Source organism: Entelurus aequoreus, linkage group LG28, assembly GCF_033978785.1.
Source record: "Entelurus aequoreus isolate RoL-2023_Sb linkage group LG28, RoL_Eaeq_v1.1, whole genome shotgun sequence".
In the NCBI taxonomy this organism is placed as follows: Eukaryota; Metazoa; Chordata; class Actinopteri; order Syngnathiformes; family Syngnathidae; genus Entelurus; species Entelurus aequoreus.
Window position 1 is genome coordinate 15,844,354 of NC_084758.1, and position 14,655 is coordinate 15,859,008.

Consider the following 14,655-nt stretch of genomic DNA (forward strand, 5'->3'; position numbering starts at 1 on the left):
AGCGAGACCAGCTTGCTAGTAAATAAATACAATTTAAAAAATAGAGGCAGCTCACTGGTAAGTGCTGCTATTTGAGCTATTTTTAGAACAGGTCAGCGGGCTACTCATCTGGTCCTTACGGGCGACCCTTGGTTTAAACTATCCATCCATTTTCTACCGCTTATTCCCTTCGGGGTCGCGGGGGGCTCTGGAGCCTATCTCAGCTACAATCGGGCGGAATTGATTGATTGATTGATTGATTGAAACTTTTATTAGTAGATTGCACAGTGAAGTACATATTCCGTACAATTGACCACTAAATGGTAACACCCGAATAAGTTTTTCAACTTGTTTAAGTCGGGGTCCATGATACAGATATATACTATCATCATAATACAGTCATCACACAAGATAATCATCAGAATATATACATTGAATTATTTACAATCCGGGGTGTGGGATATGGAGGGGGGCCGGGGGGGTTTAGGTTTGGTTGGTATCAACACTTCAGTCATCAATAATTGCATCATCAGAGAAATGGACATTGGAACAGTGTAGGACTGACTTGGTAGGATATGTACAGCAAGTAGTGGACATAGCGAGAGAGATCAGAAAGTATAAGAAAAAGTGTCTACATTTGATTATTTACAATCCGAAGAGGTATGATGTGGAAGGGAGAGTGTTAGTTTAGGGTTTAAAGTTGCCTGGAGGTGTTCTTTTAGTGCGGTTTTGAAGGAGGATCATCATCATCATCAGCCGTTGTCAGTCCACTGCTGGACGAAAGCCTGCCATAGTGAACGATTTCTAGCTGCTCCCTGCCACTGCACTGTTCCCCAATATTTGTCTATTTCATCTCGCCATCTCACTCGTTGTCTTCCTCTATTTCTGCTCCCATCAATGGGTCTCCATGATGTCATTAGGGAAGTCCATCTATTATCTGTTCTACTGATATGTCCAGCCCACTTCCACTTACTTAATTTGATAGTTCTCATAATGTCTTGGACTTGGGTTTGTTTTCTCACCCATTCATTTGTTTTTCTGTCTTTATATGTGATTCTGAGCATATTTCTTTCCATGTTGTGTTGTGCTGCTGCTATTTTCTTTTCCATTTTATTTGACAATGCCCAGGTTTCAGCTACATATGTCATGGTTGGTAACACGCATTGATTAAAGACCTTTCTTTTTAGGCTTAACGGTATTTCTCCTCTCATGATGTTGCTCAGTTTTCCATATTGGCACCAGCCCAATCTGATTCTCCTCCCGATCTCCTGTTTCTTGACTCTTTTCTTTTCAGGCTAAAGGAAGGAGGATAGAGATGCCCTTTCTTTTACACTGGACAAGTCGCCACCTCATCACAGGGCCAACACAGATAGACAGACAACATTCACACTCACATTCACACACTAGGGCCAATTTTAGTGTTGCCAATCAACCTATCCCCAGGTGCATGTCTTAGGAGGTGGGAGGAAGACTAGTTAATTTATTTAGTATTATGGTGAAAATGTATGTTCAGTGGAATATTGGGCTATTTGTTGGTTTTCATTCGGTGTTCCAGTTGAATGTTGAACGACCTGACGCCTGGTGAGCCTGATAAAGCACCGCAGGAGGAAGCATTGGAGCTCCAAGAGGTGAAAAGCTCCACTCACAGGATGTTCAATCACATAGGTCACTGCAAATCCGACCATTGGATGAGTTCAGGGCCACAAGAAGAGAAAGGCTCCAAAGCAGGGGTGTCAAACTCATTTGTGGTCAGAGGAACGTCTATTCCGAAGTGGGCCGGACGGGTAAAATCATGGCATGATAACTTAAAAATAAAGACAACTTCAGTTTGTTTTCTTTGTTTTGCTTTGGCCAAAAAAATAGAACAAGAAATTTCTAAAAATGTACAAATCTCAAATAATCTTCTGGACAGAACACCTCGAGTTAGTTGAAAATTCTGAGGAACAAAATGGTGCTGTTTCAAAAACACAATGAACATAATGAACTTAGACTTGGTCTCAGTGTATCTACAAAGCCTTCAAACTTAAAAGGGACACAGCACTTTTTTTTCCCACAATCATGAGAGACAAGAACACACGTCTCCTTTTTTTTTTAGGATTCTCAAGATGATAAAAAATGGCTTGCAAAATGCGGCTAGTGGGAGTCACCGTTGTAGCCTTCAAAGCCCTCTAAAACAACTTAAAATCCTCTCAACGTTTTATATACACACTGCGAGTATATATATATAATATAGTAACAGACACATTCATAACAATATGTAATATGTACAATATACACACTGCAAGTATATATATATATAATGTAGTAACAAACACCTTCATAACAATATGTAATATGTTTTATATACACACTGCAAGTATATATATAATGTAGTAACAGATACCTTCATAACAATGCGTAATGTTTTATATACACACTGCAAGTACATTATAATGTAGTAACAGACACCTTCATAACAATATGTAATATGTACAATATACACACTGCAAGTATATATATAATGTAGTAACAGACACCTTCATAACAATATGTAATATGTACAATATACACACTGCAAGTATATATATAATGTAGTAACAGACACCTTCATAACAATATGTAATATGTACATTATACACACTGCAAGTATATATATAATGTAGTAACAGATACCTTCATAACAATGTGTAATATGTTTTATATACACACTGCAAGTATATATATATATATATTATGTAGTAACAAACACCTTCATAACAATATTACCGGTAATATGTTTTATATACACACTGCAAGTATGTATATAATGTAGTAACAGTTACCTTCATAACAATGCGTAATATGTTTTACATACACACTGCAAGTATATTATAATGTAGTAACAGACACCTTCATAACAATATGTAATATGTACAATATACACACTGCAAGTATATATATATAATGTAGTTACAGACACCTTCATAACAATATGTAATATGTACAATATACACACTGCAAGTATATATATAATGTAGTAACAGACACCTTCATAACAATATGTAATATGTACAATATACACACTGCAAGTATATATATAATGTAGTAACAGACACCTTCATAACTGTAATGGCAATCTTCACCTTCAAATGTTCCAATTTATTGTCATTACTCAACAGGTTTGAGGGAGTGATCCTACACAGTAGCAAACATTGTATATGAAGTGAGGTCCAGTCGGAAATCCAGTTTATGCATATTTATTAACGAATTTGCAGGGTGAATGAAACATACCAGGGATTATTGCAGTGATATTGTGTTATATGTTCTCCTGCCTGTTGCTGTTGTCTGCTGTGGTTTGCTGTTGTCTGCTGCTGTCTGCTGCTGTCTGCTGCTGTCTGCTGCTGGTAAGAACGGTTTGTGCTCCCACACCTGAGTCCTGCCTCGTTTGGCTCACCTGTGCTCCTACATATGCTTTCCCCCCTGCACTGCTCAACCAAAAAGCCCGCCACCTAGTGACAAAACAAAGTAATGCCAACACAAAAATAAAGATGCCTTAAATGGCTCCTACACACCGGCCCCTAATTGTTTACACTGTAACAATTACTTGAAAGGGAGCCATTTAAATTCACTTTTACACGATTCTTCTTCTCAGTTCCTTTTTTTTTTTTTTTTTTTCATAATGTCAAAATAAAAATATGTTGGCAGTTATAGTTCATTAATCTTGAATCTTCATTAATCTTCAATTTCAGTCTTTTGGAGGGGACATATCTTGGTTATTGGTCTTTTCAGTATGCTGTTTTTGGTCTTTTCCTTGTCTTTGCCTTTTCCTTCTTTGTCTTTTCCTTTGTCCACTTCATCCTCTTCTTCCACCACTTCTTCTTCTTCTTCCACCACTTCTTCTTTAATTTGACAGGATCATTTTCAACACTACTCACAGCAGTTTGAACTTCTTTTCTTTTCCTAGTCAGTTGCAAGAGTGTGGTCTTTACTTTTAAAAGCCAGGCTATTGCAATCTTCAGTCTCATCCAGGATGAGAAGTAGTGGATGAAATAGTTAGTTGGGTTCAACTGACTTTTGACAATGGCATTTACTGTGATGCCAGGTTTGATCTCTGGATCATCAACAGAGATTTTGGATTCAACTTGCAAGATTGGCCATTCTTGGCTTGCTTTCCAGAGAAAATCTGGTCCTCTTATCCAATTTTTGTAGCCTAGGAAGCGATCTGCTGTCAGCCCTCTTGATGCTGCATCTGCAGGGTTTTCCTTTGTGCTCATGTATCTCCATTGTGATATGTCGGTAGCATCCCTTACAAAAGAGACTCTGTTTGCTACAAATGTTTTAAAGCGTTTGGTTTCGTTGCTTATGTATTTAAGCACGGTTGTGCTATCCGTCCAGAAAAATGATTTCTCCAGTTTTAACTGTAGATCCTTTCGCAGCATTGTGTCAACTTTAAACTCCTTCATTTTGCTGAGATCTGCTAGCCATCCTGTCCACTGTTGAGAGAAAACGTGTGGTATGGTTTCATCCCATTCAAGCTTTTCCTTGCAGAGCTCCTGCATAATCATTTTGGCTGGCAGAGTAAATGGTCCTAGAAATCCTAAAGGGTCGTATACAGAGCTGACCACAGACAAAATGCCACGTCTAGTGTGTGGTCTCTCTGGTACAACAACTGTGAACTTGAACACATCAGTTTCCACACACCAGTGTAGTCCTAGGGCTCTTTCCATTGGTAGACTGTCCTTGTCCAAATCCAACTCCTTGATTTCTTTAGCCCTGTGCTCTTGTGGAATAGATGATAATACAGCATGGCTGTTGCTGATCCATTTGGACAGAGTAAACCCACCCATTTGGCAGAGAGCAGTCAGATCTTTTACTAATTGTACTGCTTCTTGTTCTGTTTGAATCGAACGTAAACAGTCATCTACATAAAAGTTATGGCGTACTGTGTCTGTCACCTCAGGTGGAAAATGAGCTTGGTTGTCTTCAGCAGTTTTCCTCAAAGTGAAATTTGCACAACTTGGTGATGACACAGCTCCAAATAGATGTACCTTCATCCTATATTCAGTCAGATCTTGCTGCATATCACCATCAGGCCACCATAAGAATCTCAGGTAGTCGACATGCTTATCAGACACCTTAACCTGATGGAACATGGCTTTAATGTCTGCCATCAAGGCAACCGGTTCTTGTCTGAATCTGATGAGGACTCCGATAAGTGAGTTGGTATGATCAGGACCCTGAAGTAGTTCACAGTTCAGTGATGTTCCTTTAAAGACTGCACCACAGTCAAAAACAACTCTTAATGTTCCTTTTTTTGAGTGGTGCACACCATGATGTGGAATATACCAGAGTCTTCCATCTTTTCTATTCAGCTGGTCTGCTGGTACCAATTCAGCATAGCCACTGTCAATCATATCTGTGAGGAAAGATGTATATTCTTTATGGAACTTTTCATTTTTGTTGAACTTGCGTTTCAGGCTCTGGATGCGTTGCTCTGCAATACGACGGTTGTTCAGCATGATGGGATCTTCTTCTTTAAAAGGTAAGTTTAAACAGTAATGTTCATCTTTAATCTTTGCAGAGTGACTCACAATATCAAGAAACTTTTCCTCTTCTCTTGACATTTCCTCTGTTTCCTTACTGGATCTTTCACTGAAATCGTGGTTGTACTGTTTGACTAATAACTCCTCCAGGTTTAGAATAGATATTCTATTGACATCAGCAACAGGGCAGCCATTATGCCTGCTGGTGTCATCTCCTTTTAAAGGACCATAAATGACCCATCCCAATAGGGTCCTCACTGCGTATGGCCCGTCCTCCTGGCTATTGACCACCTCCCAGGGTTCCAGTACCTTAGAGGCATTCGTGCCAATGAGGAGGTCGATGTCAGAGTCAATTTCAGGTAATGTGATATGATTTACATATGGCCAGTGTTTCAAATCGTGCTGTTTTGGAATATTGTGTGGTGAAACTGGCATGGTTTTGTGTGTAAATACATCAGGCAATTGAATAAAGTCATTCGTATTTATCCCGGCTATTTCCAGTCCAGTGATGTGGTAGCTGGTTTCGGGTTTCACTTGATTCATGGTTTTGAGAAGGATGTTTGTTCTTTGTCCTGTAATGTTCAGTCTTTGCATCAGTGTTTCTGTGCAGAATGTGGAGGTGCTTCCATGATCCAAACATGCATATGTTTGTAACGCTGTGTCTCCCTTGTTGCTTTTAACTTGTACAAGTACAATGGAGTAGATGGGGGGGTCATCCCCAGCCCCAATATGACCACAAGTATGCTTGGGAGGTGGGGCAACAGTATTGGTTCCAATTGATTTGGTTTGTGTTTGTTCTGTCTGTTCAATGTGGAGTATTTGTGGATGTTGTTGTTTACAGATTTCACATAATAGACGATTTCTGCAGTCTCGACTTAAATGTCCTATTTTCAGACAGCCAAAACAGACTCCTTTTTCCTTTAAGAAGTCTATTTTTTCTTTGTGCTTCTTCCTCTTGAATTGTGGACAGCACTCCAGTGTGTGACCACTCTTCTTGCAGAAAAGACAACTGTGAGATTTGACAATCACATTCCTTTTTCCTTCATTTGACTCCACAGTTTTTATGGGTATTAATGTTGTTGCAAAGCTGCTTCTTGGACTTGACTTTCCTCTTGGTGTAGGGACGGATGAGGGTTTGACAGTTGATTGCTTATGGTCCTGAATGTTCCCAAACAGTGGATCAGAGAGTATTTTGACTTGATTTTCAATAAAGTTCACAAGGTCTGGGAAAATGGCACAATGGCCTTGCTTCTCCTGTAGGTCACAGGCCTTGTTCCTCCACTGCTCTCTGAGCTTGTATGGAAGCTTTAGGATGATGGTCCTCATATTAGAAACAACATTCATTTCTTCCATATAGGCCAGATTTCCCATTGCATTGGAACAACTTCTGAGGAATAGAGAGAATGCTCTCAATCCTTTTATATCCTCCAATTTAATTGTTCCCCAGGAAAAAGCCTTTTCCATATATGCTGTTGCAATATGATATTCATTACCAAAATGTTCCTTGAGTAGCTGTCTTGCCTTCTGGTAGCCCTGGGACGGAGGCATATGTTGGCAACTTTTGGATGCCCTCTAGTATATTGTTCCAAATAATGCAAACAGTCATAGGTGTCACACTTTTTCTCCACTCCATATTCAAATGCCCTTATAAAGGTTTCATACTGAAACGGATCTCCATCAAACACAGGTACGTCTCTTGATGGTAAAGAGGAATGGACATTCTGCTTAACCAATAAGGCATTAAAATCATGTTGTGATTTTAGTAAATCAAGAATGTGATCTTGTTTGATGGCATTTGTGACAGGGGATGTAGTGTGACCTGTATGACCTTTAACATCCTCTTTTTTCATTGGTACAGTTGATTTTGACAGATTGTCAGTTTGCATTAAAGAGTGAGCAGCCTGTCTTGGAGTCATGTAATGAGCTTCGGTATATTTTTCATATATGAATTGTTTTGGCTTCCCAAACTGTGTGTCAGAGAGGGGCATGGTTTTCTTTGGAGCAGCAGCTCCTTTGTGGGATTCAGAGCTCATTCTTGACACTCTTGATCCTTCCCTAGATCCCATGGTTGCAAAAACTTGCTCCCTTGCATTTGCTGCTGCCAGCTTGGTTTCCATTTCCAACTTTTCCTTTTCCATTCTGAGTTGTTCCTGTTGTTTTGTGAATTGTTCCTGTTGTTTTGCGAATTGTTCCTGTTGAATTCTTTGTTGTGATTCAATTTGATGTTTTTTCTCCAATGCAGCAGCCTCTGCCATGAGAGCAGCCTTTTCGGCCTGGGCTCGAATGCGAGCAGATGAGGTAGAAGAGGTTGTTGATGTTATGGAACTGCGTGTGATTGAGACATTCGATGCACTTTCCTGGGCTCCAATATCAGAAAGTGTAACACATAAATGTTCATCATGGGCAAGTAGGACATGCATTTCATCTTGGACTTGCGTTTCAACTGAGCCATGTGTTGCAGAGACATGCAATTGTGACTCCTCTTTCACAGGGGCAGTGTCATGTGTGGTTAGCTTTTTCACGTCTGATAACCATTCATGCCCAAGTTTTATGAAACCTTCTAGTATCTTAATCTTTTCTTGAAACCAGTAATTTTTTCTATCAAGTTCATCTTCAGGCAATGGTAAGGCAATCAATGAGGAATGATTTTCCCTTGCCTCTCCACACAAATGAATCAATTCATCCAAGTGACCTCTTACAGCATTTGCATTTTTATCATTTTCATTTGAATGCATGAGTTGTTTCATTGTGTCCCTTATTTTAGCAGCTTTTTTAACACATGCTCCTATTGCTTTATGATAATTGTCAACTTTCATTTCCAAGCTTTTGGCAGTATACTTTATGGCTCTTTTTCCCTTTCCAAAATATTGTACATTTTCCTTTTCAGGATCCACATTTTCGCCACCTTGTGGCTGTACATCATCTTTGCCACCAGGCATAATTGGCCAAGTCTCTCCCTTGTGCTGCTTTCAGCTCCACACAACTCACCCTATAGAGCTGGCAGGTGTTTCCAATCACCCTGGCTGATGAGCAGCAGCGTGGCCGTGGCACAGTTCGTCCTCTTGCGGCTTTTTGATGTCTTTCGGTGTTCTTCTTGTTGTCCTTTTCACTCGAAGAGCAGCGTTCTTACTTGAATGTAATGGCAATCTTCACCTTCAAATGTTCCAATTTATTGTCATTACTCAACAGGTTTGAGGGAGTGATCCTACGCAGTAGCAAACATTGTATATGAAGTGAGGTCCAGTCGGAAATCCAGTTTATGCATATTTATTAACGAATTTGCAGGGTGAATGAAACATACCAGGGATTATTGCAGTGATATTGTGTTATATGTTCTCCTGCCTGTTGCTGTTGTCTGCTGTGGTTTGCTGTCGTCTGCTGCTGTCTGCTGCTGTCTGCTGCTGTCTGCTGCTGGTAAGAACGGTTTGTGCTCCCACACCTGAGTCCTGCCTCGTTTGGCTCACCTGTGCTCCTACATATGCTTTCCCCCCTGCACTGCTCAACCAAAAAGCCCGCCACCTAGTGACAAAACAAAGTAATGCCAACACAAAAATAAAGATGCCTTAAATGGCTCCTACAATAACAATATGTAATATGTACAATATACACACTGCAAATATATATATAATGTAGTAACAGACACCTTCATAACAATATGTAATATGTGAAGTGAAGTGTGAATTGTATTTATATAGCGCTTTTCTCTAGTGACTCAAAGCGCTTTACATAGTGAAAACCCAATATCTAAGTTACATTTAAACCAGTGTGGGTGGCACTGAGAGCAGGTGGGTAAAGTGTCTTGCCCAAGGACACAACGGCAGTGACTAGGATGGCGGAAGCGGGAATCGAACCTGCAACCCTCAGGTTGATGGCACGGCCACTCTACCAACCGAGCTATACCTGTACATTACACACACTGCAAGTACATATATAATGTAGTAACAGATACCTTCATAACAATGTGTAATATGTTCTATATACACACTGCAAGTATATATATATATATAATGTAGTAACAAACACCTTCATAACAATATGTAATATGTTTTATATACACACTGCAAGTATGTATATAATGTAGTAACAGATACCTTCATAACAATGCGTAATGTTTTACATACACACTGCAAGTATATTATAATGTAGTAACAGACACCTTCATAACAATATGTAATATGTACAATATACACACTGCAAGTATATATATAATGTAGTAACAGACACCTTCATAACAATATGTAATATGTACAATATACCCACTGCAAGTATATATATAATGTAGTAATAGACACCTTCATAACAATTTGTAATATGTACAATATACACACTGTAAGTATATATATAATGTAGTAACAGACACCTTCATAACAATATGTAATATGTTTTATATACACACTGCAAGTATATATATATAATGTAGTAACAAGACACCTTCATAACAATATGTAATATGTACAATATACACACTGCAAGTATATATATAATGTAGTAACAGACACCTTCATAACAATATGTAATATGTACATTATACACACTGCAAGTATATATATAATGTAGTAACAGACACCTTCATAACAATTTGTAATATGTACAATATTTACCGTATTTTGATCATTTTGTGCGTTACTTGAACTTCTTTCCCCAGCGCGTTTATTTTTGTTTCCATAGCAACGGACTTCCGACTTCCGGCAACATCATACCAGATCTAACCGTGGCAGACTTGGTAACAGACAACAAAGACGACTATTTTAGGGAAAATGAGGATTTCCAGCCGTATCTTTTTGAAGCTGAATATACTGAGGATGAACTGCTGCTGCTAGAACCGAGAGCCAAGAAGAGTGTGAAGCGTCGGAGCAGACGAAAGCCGAGAGAGTGAGGTTGGCGTGAGTTGGGGGTTTAAATGTGGAACTTTTGAGCCAAACTATGCAGACATACAGTAAAATATGTGGCTATCCAATTTCAACTTGAAAAAAACTTCTCTGGCCAGCTGGCCCAAACAGACCATCGAGGTAGTCACTATAATATCGATCATGTTACGCGCAGCACATCATGCTTGTTAGTACAACTTCAGTACCTACACTGTCAAGCTTGCTGTTCCAAAGGTTTTTGGAACCTGGAACCTTAAGAAACCTTCATGCCGGATGAGGATGTTAAATTAAAAAAATCAGTTCAAGACAACTTGGGAAAATGACAAGGAAGAGGACACATACTACTTAATAATTGAATTAACACATGCAATTACAATATTTTAGGACTATATAAGCCTTACCGACTAAATTTTAGAGGAACAAATATTTTTCAATATCTTAGTTGCATAAGCCGCAGATATATACGTTGTGAAATGAGATATTTACACAGAAAAATAATGTAAATGTTTATTTATGTCAGGCTTGTCACTGACAGTTTGTTTATGTTTCAGGTTTTTCTTCTGTGTTTATGTTTTATTTCCTGTCAGCGCTCTTATTTTGGTTCAGTTTCCTGTTTGTCTCCCTGAGTGCTGTTTTCCCTCACCTGTACCTGATTGGCAGTCTGGCACATCTGGTGGCAATTGCCAATTATGCCAGTATTTATACCTGCCTTGCCCCCCAGTCAGTGCTGGAGTATTACTAGCTATATGCTGTCGACTGTTTGCTGTCTTCAGTTCTCCCTGGTTCCTCGTCTCTTGTTTGCTGTTTCCTGTATGCTGGTTCGTGTTAGCTGTTTCCAGTTTGCCTGTTTCCTGGTTCCTGTATGCTGCTAGCGGTTTGCTGTCTCCTGGTTCCTGTTTGCTGGTTCCTGAGTCCTGTTTCCCTGCATCAAGCCTGCCATCTCTGCATCTTGGGGCTCGTCACCAACACTTCCTGACAGAATACTCCAGCAAAATACGAACCCCGCAGAGATTTCTATGGCTGAGATTTCTATGGTGGAGAGGCTTGACAGGATTCTGGCGCTGTTGGCTGAATCGAGAGCTTTGGCATCGTTTCAAGCTCCCTCCCACCCATCCCTGACGTCTGTGGGCCTATGTGGGGATGTCTTGGATCCGTCCCTGTGCAGCTGGGGAGGCAAAGCTACTTTTAACCCCGGGGGGCCTGTGGACGCCGCCATCCACCCCGGGGGGCCTGTGGACGCCGCCAACAACCCTGGTGGGCCCTCCCTCTGGCTCCGCCCAGGCCGGCAGACGAGCCGCCTGCTCATCTGGCTCCGCCCACGCCGACGACATCGTCTTCTTCGTCTTTGGCTCCGCCCATGCCGACGACATCGTCTTCCTCATCTCCGGCTCTGCCCACACCGACGACATCGTCTTCCTCGTCTCCGGCGGTCGGTACCACGGCTTTGGATGCGTCTCCAGCATCGTCGCCTCCGTGACTCCCAGCTGTCCTGACGCACGGGCAGCCATGGACCTCTCGTCGGCCACGGATGTGGCCGTTCCATGGGCAACCGCCTCGCCAATTGCGGCGGCGTTAAACTCGCCGTCGACACCTGACTCTTCCCTGCTGGTTGCGAGGACACTTGGCCTGGCGGCCCACAGCCTTATCCTCCCTCCTCCCTCCGCCCTCCCGTGACTTTGGACTTTTTTTGTAAAACGTATATATACATCGTAAAACTTTCAGCAAGACTCAAACCACTTAGTCACAGTCAACCCCAGAGCCTAGACCCACTTGTTTTCCTTCCAATTGCCTCCCTTGCAATTACAGTGTTATGACTTTGAGTCGTAAATAAATATTACAAAAACAACAACATACAGTCGTGGTCAAAAGAACATAATGTCATGGCTGTCTTGAGTTTCCAATCATTTCTACAACTCTTAATTCTAGCCTGATTTAGCCATTCCTTTACCACTTTTGACATGTGTTTGGGGTCATTGTCCTGTTGGAACACCCAACTGCGCCCAAGACCCAACCTCCGGGCTGATGATTTTAGGTTGTCCTGAAGAATTTGGAGGAAATCCTCCTTTTTCATTGTCCCATTTGCTCTCTGTAAAGCACCAGTTTCATTGGCAGCAAAACAGACCTTGAGCATAATACTACCACAACCATGCTTGACGGTAGGATGGTGTTCCTGGGATTAAAGGCCTCACCTTTTCTCCTCCAAATATATTGCTGGGTATTGTGGCCAAACAGCTCAATTTTAGTTTCATCTGACCACAGAACTTTCCTCCAGACGGTCTTATCTTTATCCATGGGATTAGCAGCAAACTTTAGACGAGCCTTAAGGTGTAGCTTCTGGAGCAAGGGCTTCCTTCTTGCACGGTAGCCTCTCAGTCCATGGCGATGCAAAACACGCTTGACTGTGGACACTGACACCTGTGTTCCAGCAGCTTCCAATTCATTGCAGGCCTGCTTTTGGGTGGTTCTCGGTTGACTCTTGATCATCAAGACCAATTTTCTCTCAGCAGCAAGTGATAGCTTGTGTTCTCTTCCCGATCGTGGCAGTGACAAAACTGTGCCATGCACTTTATACTTACGAACAATTGTCTGCACAGTTGCTCTTGGGACCTTACGCTGCTTTGTTTTGTTTTTAATTTTTTTTTTTTTTTTTAATGTCCTGCCCAGCTTCTCAGGCAAATCATATAGTAGATGTAGATGCCCATACAGGCTGTTCAGATTTACTTGACAAAAGAGAAGTGTAGGATACTTCTCTTGTTGCCTTATTTGTATTTGACTTTATTAAATGTATTTATATTATCATTTGGTGCAGCCGGGCCGGAGCAGGAGGGGATAGAAAGAGAAAAAAAGGAAGACAGAGGGGGGAATTGTGGGGAGAAAAGGGGGATTAGACAGAGAGACAAAAACAACAACAACAGAGCAACATCAGCAAATACTACATGTACAAATATGATGGTAAAAGTAATAGCAAATAAGCAGTTAGTGAAAATAAAAAATAATACAGAAATGACAATGAGCATTATTACATTAAAAATGAATACCAATAGAAATAGCGCTATTGATAATAAACAATACCAATACTTTACCTTTATTATCAACAATACAATTGTTCAAATGCAACAATACTTATACGTAATGATAGCTTGAGATACGAAAGAATGCAGAAAAATGGAGGGGAAGAAAGAGAAGCAACCTACATTAACCTTGTAGATTGTTATAGTAACAATAGGTTAAGCTTTGTCAGTGTGCCATGTGTTATACCCAGTTTACTCTAGGGCAACAACGTTAATATATGTTTGATGAAACGTGATTATGTGCATGAGTGTATGTGTGCATATGTATTTGTATATGTACAGTATGTGTATATGTGTGCTTGTACAGTGACTGTTTATGTACAGTATGTGTATACGTGTGTTTGTACAGTGAATGTATATGTATAGTATGTATATGTGTGTGTTTGTGCAGTGAATGTATATGTACAGTATGTGTATACAGTATGTGTGTTTGTACAGTGAATGTATATGTACAGAATGTGTATATGTGTGTTTGTACAGTGAATGTATATGTACAGTATGTGTATGTGTGTGATTGTACAGTGAGTGTATATGTACAGTATGTGTATATGTATGTTTGTACAGTGAATGTATATGTACCTTACGCTGCTTTGAAATGACCTCCAAGTGACTTTCCTGACTTTGACCCGGCAGAATTGGTCCCATTTTCAGTAGACCCATAATAAATTCATAAAAGAACCAAACTTCATGAATGTTTTTTGTGACCAACAAGCATGTGCTCCAATCACTCTATCACAAAAATATAAGAGTTGTAGAAATTATTGGAAACTCAAGACAGCCATGACATTATGTCCTTCACAAGTGTATGTAAACTTATGACCACGACTGTATGTGCATTAGAAATATTCAGATAACAATAATAGCTTTATTAAAAAAAAATAAAAAATATTTTTTTATTTACAGCAAAGTAAAAACCAATATGTCTACCATAAACATATACACGAGACCAGTCACCAGGGGCCTTCAATGTTTTCCAGGCTAAGAAGCCCCAAACTGACATAGAAACTTAGACATCCTGTAAAAAAATGTTTTACATTACAACTGTCCTAAAAGTATATTTGTTAATTTGCAAGAATAATTTAATGAAATAAAACAGTAATGGATGGTTGGCAACTAGCGTGCTTATTGCTAGCTGGCAGCTGAGTCTGCTAACTGCTAAGTGGCAACAAACCTATCCCATCGACATTCGAGCGAAAGCCAGGGTACACCCGGGGCCAAAACAGTAAAACAAGAAAA